The sequence below is a fragment of the Macaca fascicularis genome, chromosome 17 (assembly GCF_037993035.2).
Source record: "Macaca fascicularis isolate 582-1 chromosome 17, T2T-MFA8v1.1".
NCBI classification, from domain to species: Eukaryota; Metazoa; Chordata; class Mammalia; order Primates; family Cercopithecidae; genus Macaca; species Macaca fascicularis.
In genome coordinates, this window is record NC_088391.1 from 24,159,663 (window position 1) to 24,174,619 (window position 14,957).

The 14,957-nt window shown below is 45.4% G+C and overlaps 1 non-coding gene across 1 annotated transcript; it reads right to left on the bottom strand.

The window, feature by feature from the left end:
- Nucleotides 1-313: 313 nt before the first annotated feature.
- Nucleotides 314-385, bottom strand: TRNAE-UUC (transfer RNA glutamic acid (anticodon UUC)). Its single transcript has one exon. It is a non-coding gene; the product is annotated as a tRNA-Glu (tRNA).
- Nucleotides 386-14,957: the final 14,572 nt, after the last annotated feature.

The following is a 14,957-nucleotide window of genomic DNA, read 5'->3' on the forward strand; positions in this document are numbered from 1 at the left end:
GAAAAAACAGCGGGTGTATTTCGGCATGCGACCACTTGGTTGCCCCGCTTTCCTTCACCTCAGCCCTAATCTCTCATTTCAAAAACTGACTTGACGCTGTTGCCAGCTATGTCCCTTCCGCCGCCTGCTGCAGGTGGCTGGGGTCTGAGGAAGCTTGACCCTCACACCCGCACCAGGGGTAGGTCCTTGGTTCCTTTCAGCCCCGGTGCGTCCCGCGTGCTTTGAAGTGGAATTATAGTTTTAGCTAAAAACTTCCCTTCTCCGTGTTACTGAGAATCTAAATTGACTAAATGCGCATTCTAAAATCTTGGCGTTCCCACACCGGGAGTCGAACCCGGGCCGCCTGGGTGAAAACCAGGAATCCTAACCGCTAGACCATGTGGGAGACGACGAAAAGCTGGCCAAACCTATACAAATTGAGTCTTCTCAGTCGGCTTCCGCCCGCTCTATCACGTTCGTCCGTAGGCGTCAAACCTCCTCCTGCGCCTGCGCGGAGTCTGCAGCCGTTTAAACTGCTCAGGTTCGTATTCTCTCGTTACAGGGGCCTTTGAATCTTTCTTCAATCTATACTCGCGTTTTTCGTGATCTCATCCAGTCTCCTGGTGCTAGGTACCATGTCGACACCAATGTAGACACTAGATTGGGTGAGTCATTGTTCACAATTCCTCACTAGAGCTCCTGCAAAGTCCGAAAGAACTGGGGTTTGAACGTTAGAGGCTGGTGAAGAAGTGAGGACGGCGGGGCGTCATAACACCGCGCAGTGGAGGCCACGCTGCCCTGGCCGGTGTCCCCCGACAGGGTGTGTCCCACAGACGCGCAATGCCTTGCCTGAATCCGTCCTTCCCCTCAGCGCTGGTCCAGGCTGGCCACAGGCACCACCCCGTCCCTGAAAGTGGATCTTTTTCCTCTGAAAAAACAGGAACGAGGACTGCCCGGAAGCCTGGAACATTCCAGGTTCTGACGACCCAACGGCTAAAGGCAGGATTTGTGTCACGGAAAGCAGCCAGTGGCGGTCTGTAAATGTAGCTTAGAAAAGTGGAGAAAGTCTCTTACTGCAGGCGTTCATGATAGATGGAAACTCCTAGTGGTTTCCAAGGCGCTTTTCGATTTGAAGCATTTCAAGGGAGCGGTTGATGCCTTAGCAGTCTACTGTTTGAATTAGGGAAATGCAGCAAGAGTCAGCCATTGGGGATAGCCGGCGGAAGGCAGCTGTGGCTGTGGTGTCCTCAGTGGCTTAAGCTACACATAAGTTGTGTTTACTAGCAGAAACTGTGTTAATGGAAGTCTGGGGACAAATTGTGGAAGTTTCAAAGAGTTCAACTAGCAGAGGATACTTTGAAGCCCATTTCAAAGCTAAGATCACTCCTCACTCCCCCAACTGCTGCAGGGCCTTAGAAGGTCCTCCTCCTCCCTCCGAGGGTAAGGTTTATCTGTGACATTCATCCTCAACAGAGGAGGGGCGGGAATAAACTGGAAATAGAAATTGTTCTGCCTTGCACTCATTACCACGATGAAGCTCCCCACCAGGGAATGAGCATAACCCAACATAATTAAAAGTGAATTTGGGCTGGCGCCGTGGCTCACGCCTGTAAGTCCAACACCTTGCGAGGCTGAGGAGAGTGACTCACATCTGAGGTCAGGAGTTCGAGACCATCCTGGCCAACATGGCGAAACCCATCTCTCTTAAAAATACAAAAATTAGCCAGGCGTGGTGGCGTATGCCTGTAATCTCAGCTACTGGGGGGCCGAGGCAGGGAGAATCGCTTGAACCGGGGAGGTGGAGGTGGTAGTGAGCTGAGATCATGCCACTGCACCCCAGGCTGGGTGACAAAGTAAGACTGTCTAAAAAAAAAGGGGGAATGTGGCTCTGAAAAAAAACAGAAGCATTGACAGCAAACCTACTCTGTGTATCAGACACATGCAAATGTGTTTATTTAATCCTCATAGTGTGCCTATGAGGTAGGTCTTACCCACATTTCAGTTGGTTCTTCCTGTACTATCTTTGAACAGAGTACAGAATTTCTTAATCAGACAGCTGCTTTCCTTTTGAGGATATCTGCTTTGGAACACCAAAGAAAACTCTCCAAAACAAACGCCTTCAACTACAGAATACCTGACATCTGTGGTTCTCAATCTGGGGGCTCAGATTCCATAAATACTTTTCAGTTTTATATTTCCCTTTGATGAGAATTCTTTTTTTAAAAAGGCATCTTACTGGTTTTCAAGATCTAATTTCTCACAGTAACCCATTCATTGGATGGGCACCATCCTTAGGATGTAACCAAAATGTGAATTTACTTTTGGTTTCTCACGATCCCTAAACTGAAATTTGTTCCCTTTTTCTCTTTACCAGTGGATGAAAACTTGAGCAGTAGCAGAAAGTCCTATGGTCACTTTATTTTTATTGTTTATGTTGAGACAGGGTCTCACTCAGTGGCCCAGGCTGGAGTGCAGTGGCTCAATCTTGTCTTACTGCAGCCTTGACCTCCCAGGCTCAAGTGATCCTCCCATCTCAGCCTCCCAAGTAGCTGGGACTGCTGGTGGCACTCACCACCAAGCCCATCTAATTCTTGTCCTTTGTAGAGACGGGGTTCCACTGTGTTGCCAAGGCTGGTATCGAACTCCTGGACTCAAGAGGCCCACTTTGGCCTCCCAAAGTGCTAGGAGCCCTATGGTCACTTTAAGTAATAAAACACAATCCAGCACAATACACTGTTTAACAGCTCAGTCCTCATTCTCAAACAGTTCGCCCCAGCCCAACTTGGGCATGATTTCCAGCTCAAAGTGGTGGTTTGCTGGAGCAGGCTTCTACTGCCTCACAAGAGCCCATGGTGGGCTTTTCTTCCTAACTCCGTGTTCAGTGACATCACATTGGTAGCCTGAGATGGCCACACTGGGAGTATTTACCCCATGGAAACAGGTAAATGCTACAAGGCAGGGCGTTTTCCTTGAAAAGCCAGTGTGCTGGTCAAAAAATAGCGATGTGCTGGTTAAATTCACACCAGGTGTGATCCACTTCTTTCTTTCTTTGGCCTTCTGCCTTTCGAGGCTCTGGGGTCCTCCAAGATTGGAGTGTGGGGAAGGGAAAGAAAAAGGGCACAGGGCCAGGCACGGTGGCTCAAGCCTATAATCCCAGCACTTTAGGAGGCCGAGGCAGGTGGATCACCTGAGATCAGCAGTTCAAGACCAGCCTGGCCAACATGGTGAAACGCCGTCTCTACCAAAAATACAAAACTTAGCCGGGCACAGTGGCAGGTGCCTGTAATCCCAACTAGTTGGGAGGCTGAGGCAGGGGAATTGCTTGAACCGGGGAGGCGGAGGTTGCAGTGAGCCGAGATCGTGCCACTGCACTCCAGCCTGGGCGACAGAGTAAGACCTTGCCTAAAAAAAAAAAAAAAAAAACGTAAGTGGGGGGGCACAGAAATTCCTACTCAACTGGCATTGTCCAGTGTCAGCTTCCAGCTCTCTGGGCCTAAACTTGTTTTAGGGCTGACTCCTTTTCTCAGTGGTACTCCATGGGTCTCTCAAAGGCTTCCCTGGGCCTCTTGGACAGGGCCTCATAGAAGCGGGTAGCAGTGTTTTGCCCAGTGTGGGCCTCAGATCACTGGTATTAGGATTGTCAGTGGCTTTGTTCACCTGCAGATTCCCAGCCCCACCCACCCAGGACTTACAAATGAGAATCTGAATTTTCATAAGGACTTCCCCCTCCAAATGATTCTGATGCCAGTAGAGTTTGAGAAACGCTGAACCACATGACAATAAATCACCTTCAGTCGCTGAAAGCCCATGATCCCTGAGTTTCTATCATTTCCTGTTCCTGCTCAAAAGCCTGGAAAGATGGCATCTCGTTGCTTGTTGAGTAAAATCTAAATTCTCTGGGCAAGCTTTCCAGGCTCTCCATAATCCAGCCCTGACATAGCCTACTAATACTATCCCACCACAGCCCTCTTCAGAGGGGCCACATTCTACATCTCCCCACCTGCTCTGTCCTTCCCATCCGTTTGTTCCACCTTGCTCCACACCAGCCTCTCACTCTTCTTTCCAAGCCTGACCTCAATCCCAAGGCCAGCTCAGCCTCTGAAGTCACCTCAGGTCCTCTTGTTCACAAGTCACTCCCTCCCGCTTCCTCTGAATCCCAAAGCACAGACCTTTAAAAAATGGTGATATAAGCTTACGTCTTGCCACCCTTATTATTTCAGTTATTTAGCAGGAAAGTCCATGAATAAAAATCAGATTTTGTAATCCCCCTGGGAACCCAGTCCTGCACTCAATCATTCTGTCACATACTCCTTCCTTTTATCTAACTTAAATACTTCCTGCTGTACTTCTATATGAAAGCTGCCACCTTTTAACCACCAGCAGGAACAAAATGTTCTTGGGTGGAGGGAAAAAAAAATGAATTTTGAAGTTTGGCCAGACCAGTAAGTGAGCTGCATTTCTTTAGTTCCGCACACACACAAAAAAAGCCTTCTTGTTGACACAAGAAACAGTTATTCCTGTTCCCATGCATCTAGGCCTGATTTTCACTAGGCATCTGTCCCATTTTATCCACCATTTGATACTGGAAAAAAGCCCCAAACACATTGTACTTGCCAGGCATCTCCATTAGCCAAAGCAATCTGGGGTGTGATTCAGGTCTGTGTTTGCCAGTCATTTAGGAGTTAGAATGGTTTCCACTTTAGTAGGCCCAGGAGTCATCCTTTATAAGGCCATCACAAATAAGCACCAATTAAATTCCACTCTCCCAAGAACAGCTCTGGCCAGCACAAACTCAGCCTGTGGCACAAGGTTAACCTCAAAGCTCTCTTGAGTAATAGCACCTGCCCCTGCTGACCAGTGTGAATTAATCTTCATGGCCTAACACTAGGTTCAGTTTCTAAAACAGGGTTTGATCTCAGGAGGTCACTGGAATGACAGAGCTTCCTCGAGGGCTTGTTTAGATCATAGAATTCTGCCCCTCCCCTCTGTGCCAAATCTAGCAACTCCTACTTGTTCCATGACTCAGGGCAAACATCCTTGAACTCTCAGTGCTGGGTGAGGTGCTCATTCTGGATTATCATTAGGCTGGATGGAGTTCCCCGTTTTCCTCCCTGTGGTAGACAGTAAGCTCCCTCGTGGCAGAGTCTGGGTCTTATTCTGTTGTATTCCCAGCTTCCAGCACAGTGCTTGGCACACATAATGACTTAATGAATCAGCATTTTAAGATAGTAACAATTTAATTCTTACAGTGGCCCAATGAGATAGGTACCAATATTATTCCCATTTTATAAATTAGAAAACGGAAACATAGGACAGTAAGTAAGTTACAGAAGCAGGATTCAAATCCAGGCATTTCATCTGGGCATAATTAATTAATATTTTTTAATATATATATTTTTTTCATGTAAGACTTCCTGCACCAACTTAATGAGTCTCTTAAAATATCTTGGTTTCTTTGGGGATCCTCCTATAAAAGTAACTTTTTCCCTTGAATCAGCATATAACGAGAGAGAACTATTCCTCAGCCAGGTAAAAATATCTCCACAGCATCTTTCTTTACACATCATCAGCACTCAGTGCATGTTTGCATGACTGATCGCTTGCTTCATTCATTCATGCAATAATGAATCAATCCATCTCAGAGAAATCGTCTTGGTTTCTACCTAGTACCTAAGTGGCAAAGCAAACTAATTCAGAGTCTCGGAAGGCCATAATTTTAATATTTAAGTAACAACAACATAGAACAACAAACTACATCCCTGTCTCCTAATATCGTTGACACACACTCTCTTTCTTCCCCTACCTTCCCTTCACCTGATCTGATAGCACAAGACAGGAAGAACTTTACCAGCCCATCATCATACTCACCCTCATCTGTGTGCTCCTACCAGAGCTCAGACCTGGGATGACATGTGCTTTTCTTGTTTTCCTTCAAGAACACACTTAGGAATTGTGAGTCCAAGCACTTCATGGCCTGGCATCCAGAAAACTTGCCACTGCTGTAGTTTCTTGTTCCATGTTGCAGTTGCTCAAATATTGAAATTTTGGCCCACTGAGACCCTCAGTTAATTTGCTTTGCTCCTTAGGTGCTAGGTAGAAATCAAGTTGGACCTTGTATTGGAGGTTAAAGGTATTTCTGGTTCATTTCTGGACTTCTCAGCAGTAGTTCAGAGTGGAGTGAGCGTTCTAAACTCATTTTCTTCTTTCCTCTTGAGATGATCTGTCTGAATAATCTTCAATAGGTCCATGGCCAGGGATTATGCCAAGTTTAATGTTCATCATGACACCTGATATATATTTGACAGTGCTTGATATAAAAACAATAGCTATCACATATAGGATTCACTATATGCCAGATAATTCTAAACACTTTAATAATTAACAATTTAATTCTCACAATGACCCAATGAGATAGGTACCAATATTATTCCCATTTTACAGATGAGAAAACTGAAACATAGGGAGGTTAAGTAACTTGCCCAAAGTCTGACAACTTATAAATAGTGATGCAGGATTCAAACCCAGGCATTTCATCTCTGGAGTCTTCATGTATCTTCATATACCTTAATAAATCTACCCCTACTATTATAAGCATAATGCCCAAAACAGAGCACTGTCATAAATAATCATAATAATGCCTTCAGCAACAATGGCAGCATAGTCTGAAGCCTGAAGGCATCTTCAAAGAAGAATGAGGAAGAGGTTATGGGCTCTTCTTAAAACAATAAAAATAAACATTTTGTGATCTAAGACTTCGTAGATGCTAACATTGGAACAGAGAAGATGTCTGTATCTGGCCCCTTCTTCCTCCTCACCTACCCATTTTCAGAAATATCACCTCATTTATGGCTGTTCAAAAATAAACTGTTTCTCTCAACCCGGTCTAGAGAGAGAAATCTCATCATTTCCCCCCGCAACCTCTACTCAGAAAGAACTTCACTGTTGTTCACTGATTGCGTAATTGATTGATTCATGCAATCAACAAACCAGGCTGGAAGATTCATGAGGCATAAAACATCCTATCCCTCTAAAGCTACAACCTTCTTGGCATCCACACGTGGGCAATTAATGAGGACCTCAGGATTCACATAGCTAAAGCTGAGCTCCTGAGAGTCCACCCCCAACCCCACTCCCCAACCAGCTCCCTCTGCATCTTCTCCATTCCAGTTAGTAGCAGCTTTATTCTTGCTGTTGTTCCAATCCAGAACCCTGGAATCACCCTTGATTCCATTCTCAGCCTACCTCCAACCCCTCAGAAAATCCTGTTGGCTCCGTCATGAACATAGACCCAGAATTGGATCACTTCTATTCCCCTGAGCCACCATCCTTTCTCACCTGGGTTAGACTGTGCACCACTTCCCCACCTCTGCAGCCTATCCTCAACAAGGCAAGCAGAAGGAATCTTAAAACAAATCAGCTCATGCCACTTCTCAAAATCCTCCAGTGGCTTTCCATCTCATTCAAAATAAAAACCAAAATCCTGACTCTAATCTACAAGGTCCTCCATGGACCCCTCCCATTCATTATTATGGAGACGGGGCTGTTTCCTGGGCAGGTTGCTGCAGGTTGCGGGCCAGAGCTCCATTTTTACATGTGGTCCAGCCATTGCCCATATGTGTACACAGTCTCTCATTTAGAAGAGGGTCAGCAGTCTCCCTGCAGCTTCAAAACTCCTCTGCACGACAAGATATAATCCAGCGTCCCCTCACTTCTTCCTTCCACTTGCCAACCCATGCCCCTCTTCTAAGGCCAAACAATGCTAAATCTTCCTTCGTTTTTTCCTCACTGTAGCATCCCTCCTACCTCAGCTATTTGAGCAAGATATCTCTTTTATATTTAAAATCCTTTTGAAAATCACCTTCAGCTGGGTGCAGTGGCTCACACCTGTAATCCTAGCACTTTGGGAGGCCGAGGCGGGTGAATCACCTGAGGTCTGCAGTTCGAGACCAGCCTGGCTAACATGGTGAAATCCCGTCTCTACTAAAAATATGAAGTTAGTCAGGTGTGGTGGCGGGTGCCTGTAATCCCAGCTACAAGGGAGGCTGAGGCAGGAGAATTGCTTGAACCCTGGGAAGCGGAGGTTGCAGTAAGCTGAATCTCACCACTGCACTCCAGCCTGGAAACAGAGCAAGACTCTATCTCAAAAACAAAGAAAGAGAGAAAGAGAGAGAGAAAGAGAGAGAGAGAGAGAGAAAAGAAAGAAGGAAAATCACCTTCATGCAGTCTCCGACACCAGCCCCCTCCCAAAAAACTCCGGTTCCCCTTTTCTCTCTACAGTGTTTATGGGTCCATTATTTATTTACAGGTACACATACTTATCATGGGGTATTAGCATAAATAACAGTGGGTATGTTGTTTCCCAAGACTGCTCAGAGCCTGGGATAGTGCCACATGCAGAGAAGTGCTTAGTAAATGGTTCTGAAGGATAAAAGACAGAGCTATGCCTTGGAAAAACCAAGAGCAATGCCAGTCAACCAGACCGAAGAGCTTCACATCATCTGCTTCACCCTGGGTGATAGCTTTTCTCCTCAGACCTTCTTTTACTTTAAATTCAGAAACACACCAGAGGCATTTCAGAACTGTGTGCATCCTCTACATTTGGAAAAACAGTTTCCCAGCTCTGTTTGGGGAGTGGTAAAATTATATATAACACCCGATATTATATGTATATAAATATTAAATAACATTTAATAGCTATCATAGGTGAGGATTTAATTAAATCAGTATCTGGATCTGTAAATGAAATCCAGGTACTGATTTAATTAAATTTCACCCATGATAGCTATTAAACTAAAGCCACATGGCAATAACAGGAATGAAATCAGCCTTCCACATTCACAATCAGAACTACAAAATAAATTGAGGAAGTATAATAAAGACGAACATAACAGCATCGCAATGTGACAATGCCCTTTACCTAGATTCAGATTGGCTCCTGAAACACCTTGGATTATCCACTAGGAAAGCCTGATGTGGCCTGAGCTTTTGTCCAATACTCAGTACCAGCACTATCATAAGTTCTATTCAATTAAAATAAATATATGGCCGGGCATGGTGGCTCACGTCTGTAATCCCAGCACTTTGGGAGGCTGACGCAGGCAGACCACCTGAGTTCAGGAATTCAAGACCAGCCCGGCCAACATGGCAAAACCCCATCTCTACTAAAAATACAAAAATTAGCCAAGCAAGGTGGTGCGCGCCTGTAATCCCAGCTACTCGGGAGGCTGAGGCAGGACTATCGCTTGAACCCAGGAGGTGGAGGTTGCAGTGAGCCAAGATGGTGCCACTGCACTCCAGCCTGGGTGACAAGAGCAAAACTTCATGTCAAAAAATAAAAAAAAATTTTTTTAAAGTAAAATAAATAAATTTTTAAACCGTCCATGATAAAACTTTCAAATACATATATGGTCAAAATCAGTTCACAGCTGTTTTAAAACTGCAACAATACATGCACTACTGATCTCTTTTAAGATATTCACCCATTTTATCTGGGTTCAAATTCTAGATTCAAAAGAATAGTCAGGAGGGCCATTATGTGTAAACACTGAATCCGAAGAGTGTAAAACTATCCTGTTAATTTTGTAAGTTCTGGCCGGGCGCAGTGGCTCACACTTGTAATCATCCCAGCACTTTGGGAGGCCAAGGCAGGCAGATCACAAGGTCAGGAGTTCGAGACCAGCTGGCCAACACAGTGAAACCCCGTCTCTACTAAAAATACAAAAATTAGCTGGGCGTGGTGGCGGGCACCTGTAATTCCAGCTACTCGGGAGGCTGAGGCAGGAGAATCACTTGAACCCAGGAGGTGGAGGTTGCAGTGAGCCAAGATCACGCCACTGCACCCCAGCCTGGGCGATAGAGCAAGACTCCATCTCAAATCAAAAAACAAAACAAAACAACAAAACAACAACAAACAAATTTATAAGTTCTGGTGTTTACTCTCTGTAATCTTGATCTCCTCTGAAATCCTCTGTTGAAGACAGAAACCCATCATCTCCCTGGAACTCAGCCAATGGCCTGAAAAGATACAAATAATAAATACCACTTCTCATTTGCATCCTGCTTTATAGTTTAAAAATCAGTTCATGTGAAAGTCATGTGGGCCACAAATGGTGGGGGAGGCATAATCAAACATCTGCCGAGTTCCTTCTCTTACAAGATAGCAGTCATTATCAGGGTAGGGGACAGACACAGGAGTTTGCACAGTTCTCTGCAAAGCCCATAAAATTGTATGCAATCTTAAAAAGTAACCAATGGGGTCATCTTCCCTGCAGCATATGAACATGTTTCTTTCTGCCTCCTTCCAGCATGCTCTACAAAATAGTCCCGGTAATCGCCCATGTTACCAAGCCAGCCGTCCATGGTTGCTCCCTTCCCTGACCTAAAGAAAGATTCAAGTTCAAGTTAATGCTGGAGACACCTAGGCAAATGCCCAACTCCCTCCCAGGCCATTCCCTCCTCCCACTTTCTAACCTGTAGTCAAACAGCCTTTTAAAATCCTGTGCTGATTATTTTTTATCCTTTGGGATGCTGGGACTGGGACCCTGCAGCCCAGGCTCCTTTTGGCAGCTGGCTCTCTCTGTTTGGCTCTGCCAGGAGGGGTACTAGAGGAAGGGAGCTGTTGGCTTCCTGTTCCTAAGAGTGACCATGATCAAAACACCTCATCCTGGCAGCTGCAGTTGCTTCCAGTTTTTCCAGTATTTCCAGAATCAGCCTCACCACCTCCTTCCACTCAGAGACACCAGCACCTACTGGCTGGCATCCCCTTCTCAGCATGAGGCATCGGGGCCAGCCAAGGGGGACCTTCCTAGCCCAGAGTGCTGAGTCCTCACCCTGCAGGGCCCTGCTCCAAGCCCCTAAGTCAAAAAAAATCTTGGTCTCTGACTTTTGTTCACCCAGCCCCAAGGGTGATTGCTGTTTCTTCTTCTTCTCCTTCTCCTTTTGCTCCTTCTCCTCCTCCTCCTCCTCCTTCTTCCCCTTCTTCCTCCCCTTCTTCTTCCTCTTCTTCTTCCTCCTCTTCCTCCTCTCCTTCCTCCTTTTTCCTCCTCCTTCTTCTTTTTCTTCTTCTTCTTCAACAGAGTCTCACACTGTTGCTCTGGCTGGGGTGCAGGGGCGTGATCTCGGCTCACTGCAACCTCCGCCTCTCGAGTTCTAGCGATTCTCCTGCCTCAGCCTCCCAAGTAGCTGGGATTACAGGCGGGCACCAGCAGACCCAGCTAAATTTTGTATTTCTAGTAGAGACGGGGTTTCACCTTGCTGGCCAGTCTGATCTCGAACTCCTAGGCTCAAGTGATCTGCCCACCTCCGCCCCACAAAGTGCTGGGATTACAGGTGTGAGCCACTGCACCCGGCCTGTTTCCTATTATTCTTACCTCTGTGATACCTAAGTATCCCCGCTTTGCTGTTCTCTTCCCTAATACCTGGCTAACAATCCCTTCTATGAAGTTATCTGTTGAAATTCCTGTCATGGTTTCTGTCTCCTGACTGGACTCAGACTGATACAGGTTCCTATAGGAACTCTTTTCATCTGCTTTCACGTGAGCAATTAAGAACACAGCTGCTGTTGCAATCTCTCAGGAGGTCTTTTGCTTTATTCATTCCTGTTCCTGGGACTGGTCCTCAACTTGTTAGGCTCAGAAATTGGCTGTGTTAGCAAAAAACAAAAGGAAGTCTGTCCCTCATGTCACTGTCATGAGGAAAGAGACATCTGGGTCAGCATGACGACAATTAGCCTGCCACAATTTCATGGATGCTGGAAGGCACAAAACCTCTGAGTCAGAGACAAAGGGCTTTCTATTCATGGCCAGAGCAGTAGCCAGAGTGTATTTGTACTGGTTCCTCAAGTTCCAATTGCCACATGACACCGTGAAGAGGACTAGGTGACATGTGCATATGCAGTGGATCGTGTTCCATAGGGAACCCTGGTCCCAGGAAACTCATATATTTTATAATGGGCAGTAGGCCTGCCTGCCCTGTGCTCCACAGACAGCCATGACGTCTCTTTTCCAAGGCTGTGTGCTACACAAACATCCTTGAAAAGACAGTCCAGCACCAAGGAAGCATGAGGGACCCTTGGAGAACTATCTCTCAACACTCATCTAGAGCTTGCATGTAAACATGAACTTCCGGTGAGGGTAATTAGTTGGACAATTCAGTTGGTTTCCATAGCAAAGATCTATCTACAGGAACTAGAGCAGTTGAGTCTTTGGGTCAGGGTCCCCCCGATCCTTTCTTATTTAGTGCCATTGGGACTCTCTGAATCTAGATTTTTTTTTTAATTACAGCATATCAACTACCCTCCCCCTACCCCCCCCTTTTTTTTGTTGAGACAGTCTTGCTCTTTTGCCCAGGCTGGAGTGCAGTGGCGTGATCTTGGCTCATTGTAATCTCCACCTCCCAAGTTCAAGCGATTCTCCTGGCCTAGCCTCCCTAGGAGCGGGGATTACAAGTGCACACCACCACACCTGGCTAACTTTTGTATTTTCAGTAGAGACGCAGTTTCACCATGTTGGCCAGGCTAGTCTTGAACTCCTGACCTCAGGTGATCTGCCCAACCCTTGGCTTCCCAAAGTGCTGGGATTACAGGCATGAGCCACCACGCCCCGATCCCTTTCTTATTGACATAGATATGGTCTGGATATGTAAGTATTGTTAGTCAAGTCTTGTTCTGACCAGTAACTAAACTACCCTGTCTCTATAAAAGTGAGTGCGTTTTCTAGACATTACCAATTATGAGATTTAGAGGGCAGTCCTATTTCCAAGTTGCTAGAAATTACCTTACTATCTATCCTTTAGCACCACCTATCCCTAATTCCATAAAAAGCCTTAGTTTAAAAACTAAAATTGCTTTCTGCTGTTTTTCCTTAATATAAAACTAAAAAAAAAAAAAAATACTTCTATCTATAGATTATATCTTTACAACACAAATTGTGGTTTTTAGAATCTCAGGGAAAAAATGCTACCTTAAATGTTAGTAGACTAAGATTCTTGACCTCCTAAATCAGTGTCAAATGTGAGATCATAGCTAATGCCTGGCCTAGGTAGTCAGCACTCAATAAATAGTAGTCGTATTGTCAGGGCTCTGGAAAATGAGAGAAATGAATCTGAGCAAAAAATAGGAAATTATAAGAATAACAGTATCTTCTAGAAACCTGCAGGCAGAAATGCAGCCAAGTTTGGAATATCTACCCTGCCCTTGCCACTCTGTTTGTACAGTATGACCCCATTCATCACTGCTCATTCAGCTACTATGTGCCAGGCACAGTGCCTGAGGCCGGGACACAATAGGAAACACAAACAGATACGGTTTTTTACATTGTAAAGCACAGAGGTTACAGTCTAGTGGAGAGAGACAAATCAAATTATCATGCAAGGAAATAAAAAACTGCCACTGTGGTAACTGCTGAGACAGGCAAGTACATGGTGCTGAGTGTGTATAAAAGGATGACCTGACCCACTGAGGGAGGTCATCAAAGGCTTTCCTGAGGAAGCGATGAGCAAGCAGAGACCCAAGTCTAAGCAAGCAATAAGACAATAGGGAAACGGGAAGAGCTTTCTAGACTTAGAGAAGAGCAAACACCTCCTGGCAGGCAGAAGGACACTGAGGAAGCATGGCTGGAGCTCAGGAAGATGAGACCTGCCAAATAACAGTAAAACCAAGGTCACAGAATGAGGATTTTGCCCACAGCTACACAACTTCTGGGATACTTTCCTTATACTACCACCTTCCTAGTCAACAGACATCATTTTCTTTCCTCTCCAAACCTTCCCCTGGGACAGAGGTCCATCAGTTAATGCTCATTCCAGAGTAAAAAAGAAATCACAAAGTAGAACATAAAAAGGAAATGCAAAAACTTAAGCCACAAAAACTGAAGACCTCACTATGGAATTTTTCTTTTTTGAGTGTGCCCAGGAGTCTTGGGGATGGTCTATGTCAGTGGTATTCAAAGTGTGGTCCCAGGACCAGCCACATCAGCATCTCCTGAACACTTATTAGAAATGCAAATTCACAGGCCCCACTCAAAACCTATGAATCAGAAATACCGGAGATGGGGCTCAGCAATCTGAATTTTAACAAGCAAAAAGCCCCACAAAAAGGGCTTCTGTTGCACAAACAATAGTCTCAATCAGTGCTTCCCAAACCTGTCTGATCATCTGAAGCAACTGGGAGCTTATTAAACTACTCCTGGACTACATCCCAAAACCTACAAAAATTGAAATCTCAGGGCAAGGCTTGGGAATCTATATTGAGATGATCACCCTGATTTGAGAACCACTGGTCTATATCAAAGTAACAGTGTCTGACACGGTGAGCAATTAATTTCAAGTGTCATTTGTCTTTGCCAAGTAATTAAGGGTAGTAAGTACCTCAGGCTCTGCCAATCCAACTCACTACATTATTTGATTGATATCTTCCATCTCCTTAGTTCTTCCCAATTTTAAAACAATGTAAGACACTTCTAATTTTGACATTTATTGAGAAATTTATGCTTGTCTCTCAGTCTCGTATCATCACAGCCACCAAACACTATATGAGACTTAATAAGTGCTTACCAAATTCAAGCATTATGCTTTTAGCTGCAGTCTAAAAATCTGTTCTGGAAAATGTCTATTTCAAAATATCAAAATCATCCAGCCTTATAATACAAATAGGCACCCAATTCAGAACTTTCTTTTTTTTTGAGACAGAGTCTCGCTCTGTCGCCCAGGCTGGAGTGCAGTGGCCGGATCTCAGCTCACTGCAAGCTCCGCCTCCCGGGTTTACACCATTCTCCTGCCTCAGCCTCCCCAGTAGCTGGGACTACAGGCGCCCGCCACCTCGCTCGGCTAGTTTTTTGTATTTTTTAGTAGAGACGGGGCTTCACGGTGTTAGCCAGGATGGTCTCGATCTCCTGACCTCGTGATCCGCCCGTCTCGGCCTCCCAAGTGCTGGGATTACAGGCGTGAGCCACCGCGCCCGGCCAGAACTTTTTCTTTTCTCT